This window comes from Staurois parvus, unplaced genomic scaffold (assembly GCF_062004578.1).
Source record: "Staurois parvus isolate SC_StPar_1 unplaced genomic scaffold, SC_StPar_1.0 ptg000695l, whole genome shotgun sequence".
Taxonomy (NCBI): Eukaryota; Metazoa; Chordata; class Amphibia; order Anura; family Ranidae; genus Staurois; species Staurois parvus.
Genome location: NW_028318491.1, coordinates 1,077,687 through 1,091,338, shown reverse-complemented (window position 1 = coordinate 1,091,338; position 13,652 = coordinate 1,077,687).

Genomic DNA, 13,652 nt, shown 5'->3' with positions numbered 1-13,652 from the left:
ACGTTTCTGTAGCCCTAAGTAACGTTTCTGTGGCCCTAAGTAACGTTTCTGTGGCCCTAAGTAACAGTTCTGTGGCCCTCAGTAACAGTTCTGTGGCCCTCAGTAACAATTCTGTGTCCCTCAGTAACAATTCTGTGTCTGTCCCTGAGTAACGGTTCTGTGTCCCTAAGTAACGTTTCTGTGTCCCTAAGTAACGTTTCTGTGGCCCTAAGTAACGATTCTGTGGCCCTAAGTAACGATTCTGTGGCCCTAAGTAACGTTTCTGTAGCCCTAAGTAACGTTTCTGTGGCCCTAAGTAACGTTTCTGTAGCCCTAAGTAACGTTTCTGTGGCCCTAAGTAACGTTTCTGTGGCCCTAAGTAATGGTTCTGTGTCCCTCAGTAACAATTCTGTATCCCTCAGTAACAATTCTGTGTCTGTCCCTGAGTAACAATTCTGTGTCCCTAAGTAACGTTTCTGTGGCCCTAAGTAACGGTTCTGTGGCCCTCAGTAACAATTCTGTGTCTGTCCCTAAGTAACAATTCTGTGGCCCTAAGTAACGTTTCTGTGGCCTTAAGTAACGTTTCTCTGTCCCTCAGTAACAATTCTGTATCCCTCAGTAACAATTCTGTGTCTGTCCTTGAGTAACAATTCTGTGTCCCTAAGTAACAATTCTGTGGCCCTAAGTAAAGTTTATGTGGCCCTAAGTAACGTTTCTGTGGCCCTAAGTAACAATTCTGTGGCCCTAAGTAACGTTTCTGTGGCCCTAAGTAACGGTTCTGTGGCCCTCAGTAACAATTCTGTGTCCCTCAGTAACAATTCTGTGTCTGTCCCTAAGTAACAATTCTGTGGCCCTAAGTAACGTTTCTGTGGCCCTAAGTAACGTTTCTGTGGCCCTAAGTAACGTTTCTGTGTCCCTCAGTAACAATTCTGTATCCCTCAGTAACAATTCTGTGTCTGTCCCTGAGTAACAATTCTGTGTCCCTAAGTAACGTTTCTGTGGCCCTAAGTAACGGTTCTGTGGCCCTCAGTAACAATTCTGTGTCCCTCAGTAACAATTCTGTGTCTGTCCCTAAGTAACAATTCTGTGGCCCTAAGTAAAGTTTCTGTGGCCCTAAGTAACGATTCTGTGGCCCTAAGTAACGTTTCTGTGGCCCTAAGTAACGTTTCTGTGTCCCTCAGTAACAATTCTGTATCCCTCAGTAACAATTCTGTGTCTGTCCCTGAGTAACAATTCTGTGTCCCTAAGTAACGTTTCTGTGGCCCTAAGTAACGGTTCTGTGGCCCTCAGTAACAATTCTGTGTCCCTCAATAACAATTCTGTGTCTGTCCCTAAGTAACAATTCTGTGGCCCTAAGTAACGTTTCTGTGGCCCTAAGTAACGTTTCTGTGGCCCTAAGTAACGATTCTGTGGCCCTCAGTAACAAATCTGTGTCCCTCAGTAACAATTCTGTGTCTGTCCCTAAGTAACAATTCTGTGGCCCTAAGTAACGTTTCTGTGGCCCTAAGTAACGATTCTGTGGCCCTCAGTAACAATTCTGTATCCCTCAGTAACAATTCTGTCTGTCCCTGAGTAACAATTCTGTGTCCCTAAGTAACGTTTCTGTGGCCCTAAGTAACGTTTCTGTGGCCCTAAGTAACGATTCTGTGGCCCTAACTAACGTTTCTATGTCCCTAAGTAACGTTTCTCTGTCCCTAACTCTCTCCCTGAATACAGCCAGGTCTGCCTCTGTTGAATGACTGGAGGCAAATGGAGAATTCTAAAATGGCCGCCATTTATAGCTCGACCATTACACTGTGCTGGCTGGCTGGCTGCTGATTGGCTAATGCGATCACATGTCATGAATGAATGCATTATGGGTCAGCGCGCCTTGTCTGCGCGCCTTCCCAGACATCCCCGCTCCGTCGCCGCACATGTCGCCGCCATTTTAGGAAAAATTTTGATTCGCGCATCCGAAGTCTGCTTATTTTCGGATTCGACGCAAATCGAAATTTTCCTAATATTCGAAACGAATTCCACTTCGCCTACTTCGATTCGCTCATCTCTATCTATTATCCTCAGACACCTTTTGCTATCCAAAAGCCAAAAAGATTCTTAGCAGTCTATTCTGTATATAAAGGTCAATTAAAATCTGCAAAACACACATTTAACGGCTAAGTTCACCTTTTGCAGGTATAAAATGTGCATTTATTATTTTTTTCTAAGGATCCTGCAGAGCATTGCACTTGCCATCAACAGAACACAGGTGCAATGGCAGGCACCTGCAGACTCTTAGGATAGCTGTCTTTCCATACCTCATATGGGCAGGCAGTTACTTGAGAGCAGGAAGATCAATGAACTATGAGAGCGCTCACCAGTGCCCTCACAGATGATTCAGAACTACAATCCATCAGCGGCATTGGCTGGAAAGTAAAATTGTGAATGAATGAGGCAGCCCTGAATGGCTGCACTGATTTTAAATTGTGACAGATGCAGGGAAAAGATCTGTAACAGGTTGGTGGGGGAAAGTGCAGATGCTGGAACATGTTACATGTTTCACCCTCAAAAACAGGTGAAACATGTAACATATTCCAGAGGTGAACTTCGTCTTTAAAAAATACTTTAAAACTCATCTCTGAGCTTTTTTTCTTACATTTTAAAGCATGTTTTCCTTACCTAGGCCCCCTGTTGGCATTATTTCCTGCTGTGTGGACTGGCCAGCCAGTCCACGGTGGTCCCCTTGTGACTTCAAAGCTGAGACTACAATAATAAACAGGCAAAACCACATTATTTTTCTTACATGGTAAAGCAAATTTTACTTACTTAAGTCCTGATGACATCTTGATGACTCGCAGCATAATTCCAGGGTGAGGAGGATCAATCAAGCTCTGCAGATGTGCCTGAACTGACAGGTCTATAGTGGACACCTCAGCCTGACCTCAATGGTGGCACTCTGGATCCTGCAAGAACCTGCCACTAGGCAGTCAACAGGAAGTGTTCATATCACACAGACAGTGATGTGGATGCCCGATGAACAACACCTCCTCCTGTAACAGTAGAAGAGGGAAGACTCAGGCCTGAAAAATCACATGTGAATTTAGGTGAGTAAAAGCAGCATTCAGGAAGCCAATTTTTTTTTATCTATGCCGATTAGTTAGACAGAGTTTGAGGGGAAGAGAAAGTGTGGTGATTGCCTTGGATTTAAAACATCACTCAATTGACTTTAGAAAAGAAAGGAGCAAAGAAATCAAAAAGATAAGCAAATTGAATTACCGAAATAGAGTAACAGCAGCTTCTAAAACTGGCTAGAATTTTATTAGATTTTCATTTTGAGAACGTATGTTTAATTTCCTAATCATTAACGGAGTAAAATTGAAAATCTTTTTTAACCGCAATGACAAGAACATTTGAAAGTGCAGGATCAAATTTTTTTTTCTGGAAGAAACACATTTCCAACAGTGTATGTAGTTTTCATCCAGTCCATTCATTCCAAAATCAAATGTTAAAAGCAAACAATATTTTAAAGTACTAATGAATGATGTTTGTCAAGCCATCAAATGTGCTGAGAATTTTCATATGAATGTTAATAAAGATTATTTGAAAATCTGCTAGTGTATGACCGGCTTTGATGGCCACTTCCATGTTAAGAGATGCTATAAATATGAACTTTAAAGCATACAGTACATAGATGCACATCTTTTGCTGAGCTGCCAAAAAATGTGTCCTCTACATAAGCAGTATTAAGGACTTACAATGCACATGAATGTACACAGGGAATAACAGGCAATACCTCAAAATTTAGTTGTGTGCTCTGTACATATTTGTTCTTTTTCATTCATTTTTTTTAGTACTTTCAAGTACATGCCTTTATTGAAATACTGTACTTATTTTACCAGGTTTTTCCACAGTCAGAAATAGATACTCTTTTGAGTTGAACAATCAAGGCTCATTCACACCATCTGCATTGGGCTGTACTGATATGCATAGATCAACACAGGCTCAACACTAGGGCATCTTTAAAATTATTATTTTCAAAAAGCTCTGTCAGTATCATAAACAGTACTTTCTACAGCCTGCAAAGCCACTTAATGCAGTTCTGTCATAAATAACATGTTGTAAAACTATTAGGAAGAAAATACCCAACTTTAGGTATGATTTTATTTGACCATAAACTTTGATATATCTCAACTCCCAACTGTATTTATATTCCATAAGTCCTGCTATGATGATGTTATTGTCATAAGAAATGGTTAAACTATTGTATCAGAAAAAAAATCAGACACATCTAAAAAGTACAGGAGGCTAATGAATCACATTAGAACTCTTAAGCAATATATGCTATATCATAATTTAATGTAAAATCTTGTCATCTGGAAATATATATGTAGAGGTTGAAAAATTGAGGAACTATAAGCTGGAGCATAATAAAACACATCAATGCTCCTTTGATTGGTTGTGTTACTTAGTCCTCTTTAGGGACTGGAAACTCAGCAGCTCTTCCTGAACATCAAAACTATGAAGGAATACTATAATTACCAGTGACTCCGATATATCAAAATGGACTTATTCTGCATAGAACCAAAGACCAGGGCAACTTTGATAATTGCTTTTCACTTTTAAACCTGTTTATTGCCAGTTTTGTAATATCTTTTCTGTTAATATTTTTTCTTGAACCATTTTTCTTCTAACTGCCCTAATAGAAAAATAAAGAATGTTAGTCTCTTGGAAGACGTCTGCACTCTAAAACTCTGTTACATTCCTGTCTGGGAATGGCACTGAGTGTTTTAAAGGTCAGAACTGCAGAAGAGGTTGCTGTGAATGTTTCCGTTAAAATGCACAATAGTGGTGGCTAATGTTTGTGTGCATAAAAGGTTAGATGCAAAGTTAGCTTGCTCAAGTGAAGATTACTAGTGCTAAGATTGTTATCTCATGAGCTGGAATATCTCTGCGCAGGGTGAGAGTGAGGGTGCAAAATGATAGCCTACATTAGTCTCTCTAACCTTTCCTCTATTCATCTACGCATTCATTTCCCCATTAGTACCATTCTTTTTTTCCCACAGATCAGCACTGTTTTTCTTTTTTTTTTAAGATAAAAATACATAGTTCAATTTTGGATTTAAAGTAGAACTATAGGGAAAATTGTTTTCTTTATTTTGGATAGAACAAAAGAGGGTTATAATCTCTGTCAGATTTTTTTCATCTTTTTTTTTTCCCCTTGCAGAGATTTCCCTTCACGGTCCCATAACCAAACAGAAAGTGAGAGGAAAATTAACACACAACACACAAATTAAGGGAATTCCCTGAGGACCCCCAGGCCACCAGAACTAATATCCCATTGCAAGATTTCCCCTCTATTACTTTTCTGGGGACAACCCAAAATTTGTCATTTCTGTCTGGCAAGGGACCACATGAGGGCCTTTTACACTTATTGTATGGTATTTGAAACCGGAGCTGCTGTTAGAAATCAAGGAGCCCCATGCAGCCTACCTGACAGGGCCCCTCTGTGTGATGTGATGAATGGACATAGGAGTGGTTGGTAATCTTCCTTTCCCGTGTTCAATCAGGAAAGGAAGGGGCCAGCGGGAGGGAGAAGAGGGAAGCCAGAATAGCTGCGAGGGGAAAGGGCACATGGGGGATACCAGACAGCAAGTGGAGGGAAGCACACAGTGTGGTTTGGAAAGCAAGTGGAAGATGGGCATAGACAACATGGGAGTGGGAGTAATCTAAGTGGTGGGAAGGTGGGGGCGCTGTTACTAGAACTGATTCCCATGCAGCACAGCTGGACACAGGGAGAAGAGGAGTATTGGCAATGCTGCAGAGAGGACCACAAGAAGATTGAAGTAAAAAATAAGGCAGTACAGATGGCCCTCCTGCTCAACTGGTCGCCAGGCAGTGGGCCTCCTTTTTGAACTGATTGGGCCTAGGCCTGGTACAGGAGGGCCGACTGTACTGCCTTATCAGCGGGCCTGCTTGAAGCACCTGCAGAAAGTCATCCATGCTTCCTTTACTTAGGTGCTTACTCAGACCAGTGAAGGAAAAATATTAAATAGACTGGAGTTTAATAGTTAAATGATTTGGTTTATTTCTTTCATACTATCTTACTTCTTTTCTGCCGATCATCTCTTGTCTCTTTGTATGCTTTTTCTTTAATTTTAACTTATGTAATAGACCTTGTTGGGGCACAAGAAATGGTGTAATATCTCGATCCCAAATGAGAAGGCATGTATTTGTAGAGGGGCTGTAACAGTAGTGATCTCTAGCAGTGCCATGTAATGTGTCCCCAGTCTCCTGATGTATATGCCCAGTCTCCAACAACTCCTATAGCATGTTCATATTCTCTTTCAAACTCCTACTTCATTTAAACATACTAAGCAATCAATTCAATGAGCTGTGCAATCAATAGTTCAGACCATAGCAAAAGCTGAACGGCAGAACTCCTCCCCAAGAGCATATACACTATATTGCCAAAAGTATTGGGACACCCCTCCAAATCATTGGATTCAGGTGTTCCAATTACCTCCATGGCCACAGGTGTATAAAATTAAGCACCTAGGCATGCAGACTGCTTCTACCAACATTTGTGAAAGAATGGGTTGCTCTCAGAAGCTCAGTGAATTCAAGCGTAGTACCGTGATAGGTTGCAACCTGTACAATAAGTCACCCATGAAATTTCCTTCTTACTAAAATCTCCACATTAGTGGTATTATAACAAAGTGGAAGCAACTGGGAACAACAGCAACTCAGCCACAAAGTGGTAGGCCACGTAAAATTACAGAGTGGGGTCAGTGCATGCTGAAGTGCACAGTGTGCAAGAGTCGCTAACTGTCTGCAAAATCAATTGCTAAAGACCTCCAAACTTTGTGCACAAACGTAATTGGTGTCACCTTCCTCGACACCACTTTCGTTCATGCGGTCCATGGTGGTTATTTGATGTCACTTCTGGTTCCTCGTTCCTTTCCAACCATAGGAGCCAGTACTTTCTGTGGAGCGCATATGTCCGGCTTGTCTCTCGGCTCCATCTAGTCCTGGATGCCGCTACAAACATGTCACCTGACGAGTGGCTGTGGTCCTCATACTTCTAATGTTTTTTTTTTTTTACTTCTTCATACATGTGAGTGCTATAATTATTGTTCATTAAATTATTTTTAATACTGCACTTATAGGCACCCCCTTGCATTCTTTTTAGTTTCCAGTCTCCTGGTAGAGCTGCCTATAGGTGTTTTTTATTGACTTTACTAATCTATATGGACTTTTTATGAAATGGACAAAATGGACATAACATTGTTCTATTGTTAATTATCTACATCCCATACTGTTCTTTACTTTAGGTTTGTGCCATATGCCATTTGTATATACACTCCTAAACCTTGTGGACAGCCTTCCCAGAAGAGTTGAAGCTATTATAGCTACAAAGGGCAATAGTGCAATACTGAACCTATGGACTAAGACTGGGATGCCATTAAAGTTCATGTGCGTGTAAAGGCAGGCGTCACAATACTTTTTGCAATATAGTGTAGCTCGAAGGTTGAAAACACCTAACACACATTCTTGATTATAGATATGCACAATGGAAAAATTTGTTTTGCTTTTTTCAGATTCGTTCGTTAATAACTTTGTTTCATCATATTTGTTATGTCAGAGTGATTTTTTTCAGAATATGTTTTGTATATTCTGATTTGTTTCGTAAATTCGTTATTTTCAAATTGGTGCGAAATTCGAATTTTGGAAGACGGCTATATTCCATTATAATCTATTTATTTTTTTCTATTCTATTCTATCCTAGTCTAGTCTATCCTATTCTTTTATGAGTAGGAAACATCATCTTACATCACTTTTACACCTTACTGTATTTATTGCAATATGTTTCTATTTCAAATTTAAATTCATTTTCAAATTAATTTCATTATAATATATTTCAGATTCACTGAAATTAATTACTATTGTAATTCAGAAATTCGGACACATCTGAATCATGAAAATTTCGACCAAAATTCAATTTAGAAAAGAAACGAATTGCACGTCTTTTCTTGATCCAAATGCAACATTTATTTCAGCACATCAAAATAAAACATATGCATCAATGCATGTTTGCAGTCTTTGAGAGTTTCTTCATGGTATTCTATCAGGTCATGGGCAGCATGTTCCTTTCTCCCTCATTACAAGGAGGAAATTGAATTAAAATTTGCCAAATTTAGCTTTTAACAGCTTATGTAAAAACATGTTTTTCCAATTTCTAATCAAGGATCATTATTCATTACTTTTCCTTGTTGTAGAACATTTTCCCGCTTTTTTTTATATTTGGGCAAATATTTTATTATGATTCTGTTTTAATAAAGACATAATTGAAATGCTCTTGTCACATTTAAGATCCTGGCTGAGCAAAAAATAACATGATGAACTATTAATTTTGTTAATGAATCCATATAATGTAAATGCAGAAAAAAAAACAATCAAGTAGATGTTGTTATAAAATATAATGAAATATTTTCTGTTAAATTATGCATAGCTGAAATTATAGACCTTTTACAGATACACTTTTAAGACAAATTATGATTGTAGATGGAGGCAACCAAAAAAATATTTACTTAGGTAAACATACAGCATTATTTGATTTAAACAAAGTGATTTTCAAGCCAATCTGCATAACTATCAAATTGTCTTAGTAATATTTTGGAGACATGTTCTATAAGCAATATTTCAAGGATAATGGCCTTTAGTAAATCTCTGGCAACAAACTCCATTGTGAATTTATTATCTAGAAAATATATACAACAGTCCAGAACAGAAAGAGGTAATAAATGAAAGTTACTTAAAGTGGTTGTAAACCTCTGACATGAAATATGAACCAAGCATATCCCCATTGTGATATCAGGTAGTCCAGGAACAGTAAAATACAGCTATTGCTGAATTCTCTTTTTGAAAATGCTAATTTCTTTTCTGCTATGCCAATACAATGGCTTATCAGCCCTATTTTTCAGCTGACTTTACTAATTGTTTTCTTGCCCCTGGACAGTCATGCAATGAATTTTGAGGCTAGAGGCAGCTAGAATTTTTAGTTCAATGATGAAAGAGCCTTTTGGTCAAATATTGAGACAAAGGAGACTTCAGAGAGGTTTATGATTTCTAAATATTCTTATCTATTCAAAATAACAACCAAGAATTATAATAGATTGGTGTATTGTATAATAATACATTTTCAATAATCTGTACAAAGCAGTTTTCTTTTGTAAACAATAAAAAGTTACATGTTTTAAAGTATTAATGTATATACAGTAATTGCAGACTTTTACACTTTCTTTTTTCCTATGTCTAAATGAATTTACAAGAGATCATTCATGGTTCTTGTCCTCTACATTTGCATACATCAATAAATTTAAATTGAGACTGTCAATTTTAATGTCTATGTTATATAGCTTTGTAGGGGAATTTCACTCTCCATCTAAACCAAAGTGCAGGAGATTGGTTCCAGTGATGAATGGTTTGATTTATGGGAGAAAGAGGCTAAGACCTCAATTTGCACTGTCACAAAATAGATGCTTCTGGATCTGTTCCTCTTCAATGTTGAAGGAATTGCAACCAACAGCGGATCCAATTTCATATTTTTTTCCTTCCTTACTATTGTTTCTTACTGGCTGTTGTCAGTATAATTGAACAGGTGATTGACATTAAGCTTGATCTTAATCCCCCATCCCTATTGCTAGCTAAACCTCTGGAGCATATCCCAAGCAGAGTCAAACTAATTACTCATATATTGACGACAGCAAAGTGCTGTATCTCAGTCATCTAGAAGCAACATTACTCTCATTCTAGGGACTCACTGATGATACCGATAAATTACATTATGTTGATAGAATGTTAAACAGCCATTTTTTTAATTAAATATAATATAAATTAAAAGGTTCTCTGACCAAAGGATACTATTCTTAAATGTTCTCACTCCACATAGTACAATATAATTAACATTTTTTGGAGTTACATATATATTTTTTTCTCTCAAGTATATGCTATACTTTAGATTGTTTAATTTTTAAATTATTTTACAAAATTAATTGACCTTGTTGAACATATGTATTTAAAAACTGCTTAAAAAATCATTGCGGTAAAACATTTATACAGATTTGTGATCTATGTTATCCTAAATGCATACCACGTACTCCATTGTAGGAATTATCCAACAAGCGTGTTTGCTATAAGTCATAGTGATTGATTTAATAAAGGCAAATAGGTTGTTCGCTCTGCAAGGGAATTTAAACTTTGCATGAGAATTATGACTTCCATCATTCAATCATGTGCAAGAAAAAATACTATTTCTATTATTTTCCTTGCAAGTGATTGGGTATTTTTACAAAGTGAATTTTCACTACATAAACTACATTAAGAGAAAAATACATTGCAAAGTGAAAATTCCCTTGAAAAGTAAACAGCCAATTTACCTTTAGTAAACCAATCCCATAATGTTGTAAGCTATTGACTAACCTGTTTTGAGTTGCTGGGTAGGAAGAACAATGTGACATTTGTTATTTGTGCCTTCTCTTGTAATTGCTATAATGTAGACTGACAGTTAATGTTGGCTTCTACTTGTACCAGCTGAAGAAGAATTCTACCTTTGCCCCCATAATCAGCAAAAGTGCAAACCCTGTGTCCATTTGCTTGCCATTTTCACTGTGACAGTGTTCCTCCACAAAATCCAGACGCTGGGTCGGAGATCCCATCCCACCCACAGCACTATGGAATCTCTTAACTATGGAGACTACCAAAACGTAAAGAAAGCTGCAAAAGCAGTATTCTCCATTCAAAACATATGCTCCTTAGTCCTGCACTCAGCAAAAGTGCAAACCCAGTGTCCTTTTTGCTGACCATTTTCACTGTGACAGTGTTCCTCCACAAAATCCAGATGCTGGGTCAGAGATTCCATCCCACCTGTGACGGACAGCAGAAATATTCTTTTATTTTTGTATTGTTTTGTTAACGTGTGTGGCCAACAGTCAGCTTGTCTACTTTGTTTATAATTTGAAGTTCCTGTGCCCTGCAGGGGGTGGGAAGTGAGAGTTATCCCATCAGGGAGCGCAGACAGTATGGTGTCTTGTGGCTGTGAAAAGCCAGACGTGTCGGCACCAGGAGCTTGGGGCTTGGTCAATTGAAAGGGCCATATACTGTCCCTATGTGGGGAGAAGGACTTTTAGAATGGGCAGAGCTTGAGACAGGATGTACAGAGCCGCTCCTGACTATAGGCCTAACTAGGAGATGCATTGAACTGTGCTTTGCTTTGTGCATTGCTGGGACTTGTGTTTCTACATAGTCTGTGTAATATTGAAGATGCGGCCAAGACACACAGCCCTCTGAAGACCCGTGAGGAGTTGGTGCCTATCTGCCTAGACTTCCTCTGCTGAGGCTGCTGCTGGCTGGTGAGTCCCTGAATTGCTACCCTGTGAACTGTCCTCTGCTGTGCGCCCGGACTTACTCATCGCCTGCCAGCCTGCCCTCTGCTGTGTGCCTGGACTTTACCCATTGCCTGCCCGAACTGTCCTCTGCTGTGTGCCCGGACTTACTCATCGCCTGCCAGCCTGCCCTCTGCTGTGTGCCTGGACTTTACCCATTGATTGCCTGAACTGCCCTCTGCTGTGTGCTGGACTTTACCCATTGCCTGCCTGAACTGCCCTCTACTGTGTGCCCCCGGACTTAACCCTTGCTATACCTATCAAGTGCCCCTCAAATCACTCAATAAAAGCCTTGTGTGCCACTGCTCTCCGCTTGTGTTATGTCCCACCCATACCTCCGTCACACCACCCAAAGCACTATGGAATCTCTTAACTATGGAGACTACCAAAACCTGGAGAAAGCTGCAAAAGCAGTATTCTCCATTCAAAACATATGCTCCTTAGCCCTGCACTCAGCAAAAGTGCAAACCTTGTGTCCTTTTGCTGACCATTTTCATATACAGTCATGGCCGAAATTGTTGGCACCCTTGATATTTTTCCTGAAAATCAAGTATTTCACACAAAAAAGGTATTGCATTAACACATGTTTTGCTATACACATGTTTATTCCCTTTGTATGTATTGGAACAAATATAAAACAGAGGCAGAAAAGCAAATATGACATAATGTCACACAAAACCCCAAAAATGGGCTGGACAAAAGTATTGGCACCCTTAACTTAATATTTGGTTGCACACCCTTTGGAAAACATAACTGAAATCAGTCGCTTCCTATAACCATCAATAAGCTTCTGACACCTCTCACCCGGAATTTTGGACCACTCTTCCTTTGCAAACAGCTCCAGGTCTCTCTTATTGGAAGGACACCTTTTCCCAACAGCAATTTTAAGATCTCTCCACAGGTGTTCAATGGGATTTAGATCTGGGCTCATTGCTGGCCACTTCAGAACTCTCCAGCGCTTCTTTGCCATCCATTTCTGAGTGCTTTTTGACGTATGTTTGGGGTCATTGTCCTGCTGGAAGACCCAGGATCTTGGACGCAAACCCAGCTTTCTGACACTGGGCCCTACAGTGCGACCCAAAATCCTTTGGTAATCCTCAGATTTCATGATGCCTTGCACACAGTCAAGGCACCCAGTGCCAGAGGCAGCAAAACAACCCCAAAACATCATTGAACCTCCACCATATTTTACCGTAGGTACTGTGTTTTGTTCTTTGTAGGCCTCATTCCGTTTTCGGTAAACAGTAGAATGATGTGCTTTACCGAAAAGCTCTATCTTGGTCTCATCTGTCCACAAGACGTTTTCCCAGAAGGCTTTTGGCTTACTCAAGTACATTTTGGCAAACTGTAGTCTTGCTTTTTTATGTCTCTGTGTCAGCAGTGGGGTCCTCCTGGGTCTCCTGCCATAGCGTTTCATTTCATTTAAATGTCGACGGATAGTTCGCGCTGACACTGATGCTCCCTGAGCCTGCAGGACAGCTTGAATGTCTTTGGAACATGTTTGGGGCTGCTTATCCACCATCCGGACTATTCTGCGTTGCAATCTTTCATCAATTTTCCTCATCCGTCCACGACCAGGGAGATTAGCTACAGTGCCATGGGTTGCAAACTTCTTGATAATGTTGCGCACTGTGGACAAAGGCAAATCTAGTTCTCTGGAGATGGACTTGTAACCTTGAGATTGTTGATATTTTGCCACAATTTTGGTTCTCAGGTCCTCAGACAGTTCTCGTCTCCTCTTTCTGTTGTCCATGCTTAGTGTGGCACAGACAGACACACAATGCAAAGGTTAAGTGAACGTCTCTCCTTTTTATCTGCTTTCAGGTGTGATTTCTATATTGCCCACACCTGTTACTTGCCCCAGGTGAGTTTACAGGAGCATCACATGCTTGTAACATTCTTATTTATCCGCAGTTGTGAAAGGGTGCCAATACTTTTGTCCAGCCCATTTTTGGAGGTTTGTGTGACATTATGTCGAATTTGCTTTCTTTCCTCCCTTTTTTTGTTTTGTCCCAATACACACAAAGGGAATAAACATGTGTATAGCAAAACATGTGTTAATGCAATACGTTTCGTGAGAAATACATGATTTCCTGGAGAAATATCAAGGGTGCCAACAATTTCGGCCATGACTGTATATAGTTGCTGCATCTCTACTCCCCCCTTTATTCCTAGTGTGTGTGAGATATAAAGCACTGTGCCTTAAGGTAAGCACTGCTTCTACTGGCCTCTGCATCTCAGTGAGCACACTGAGGG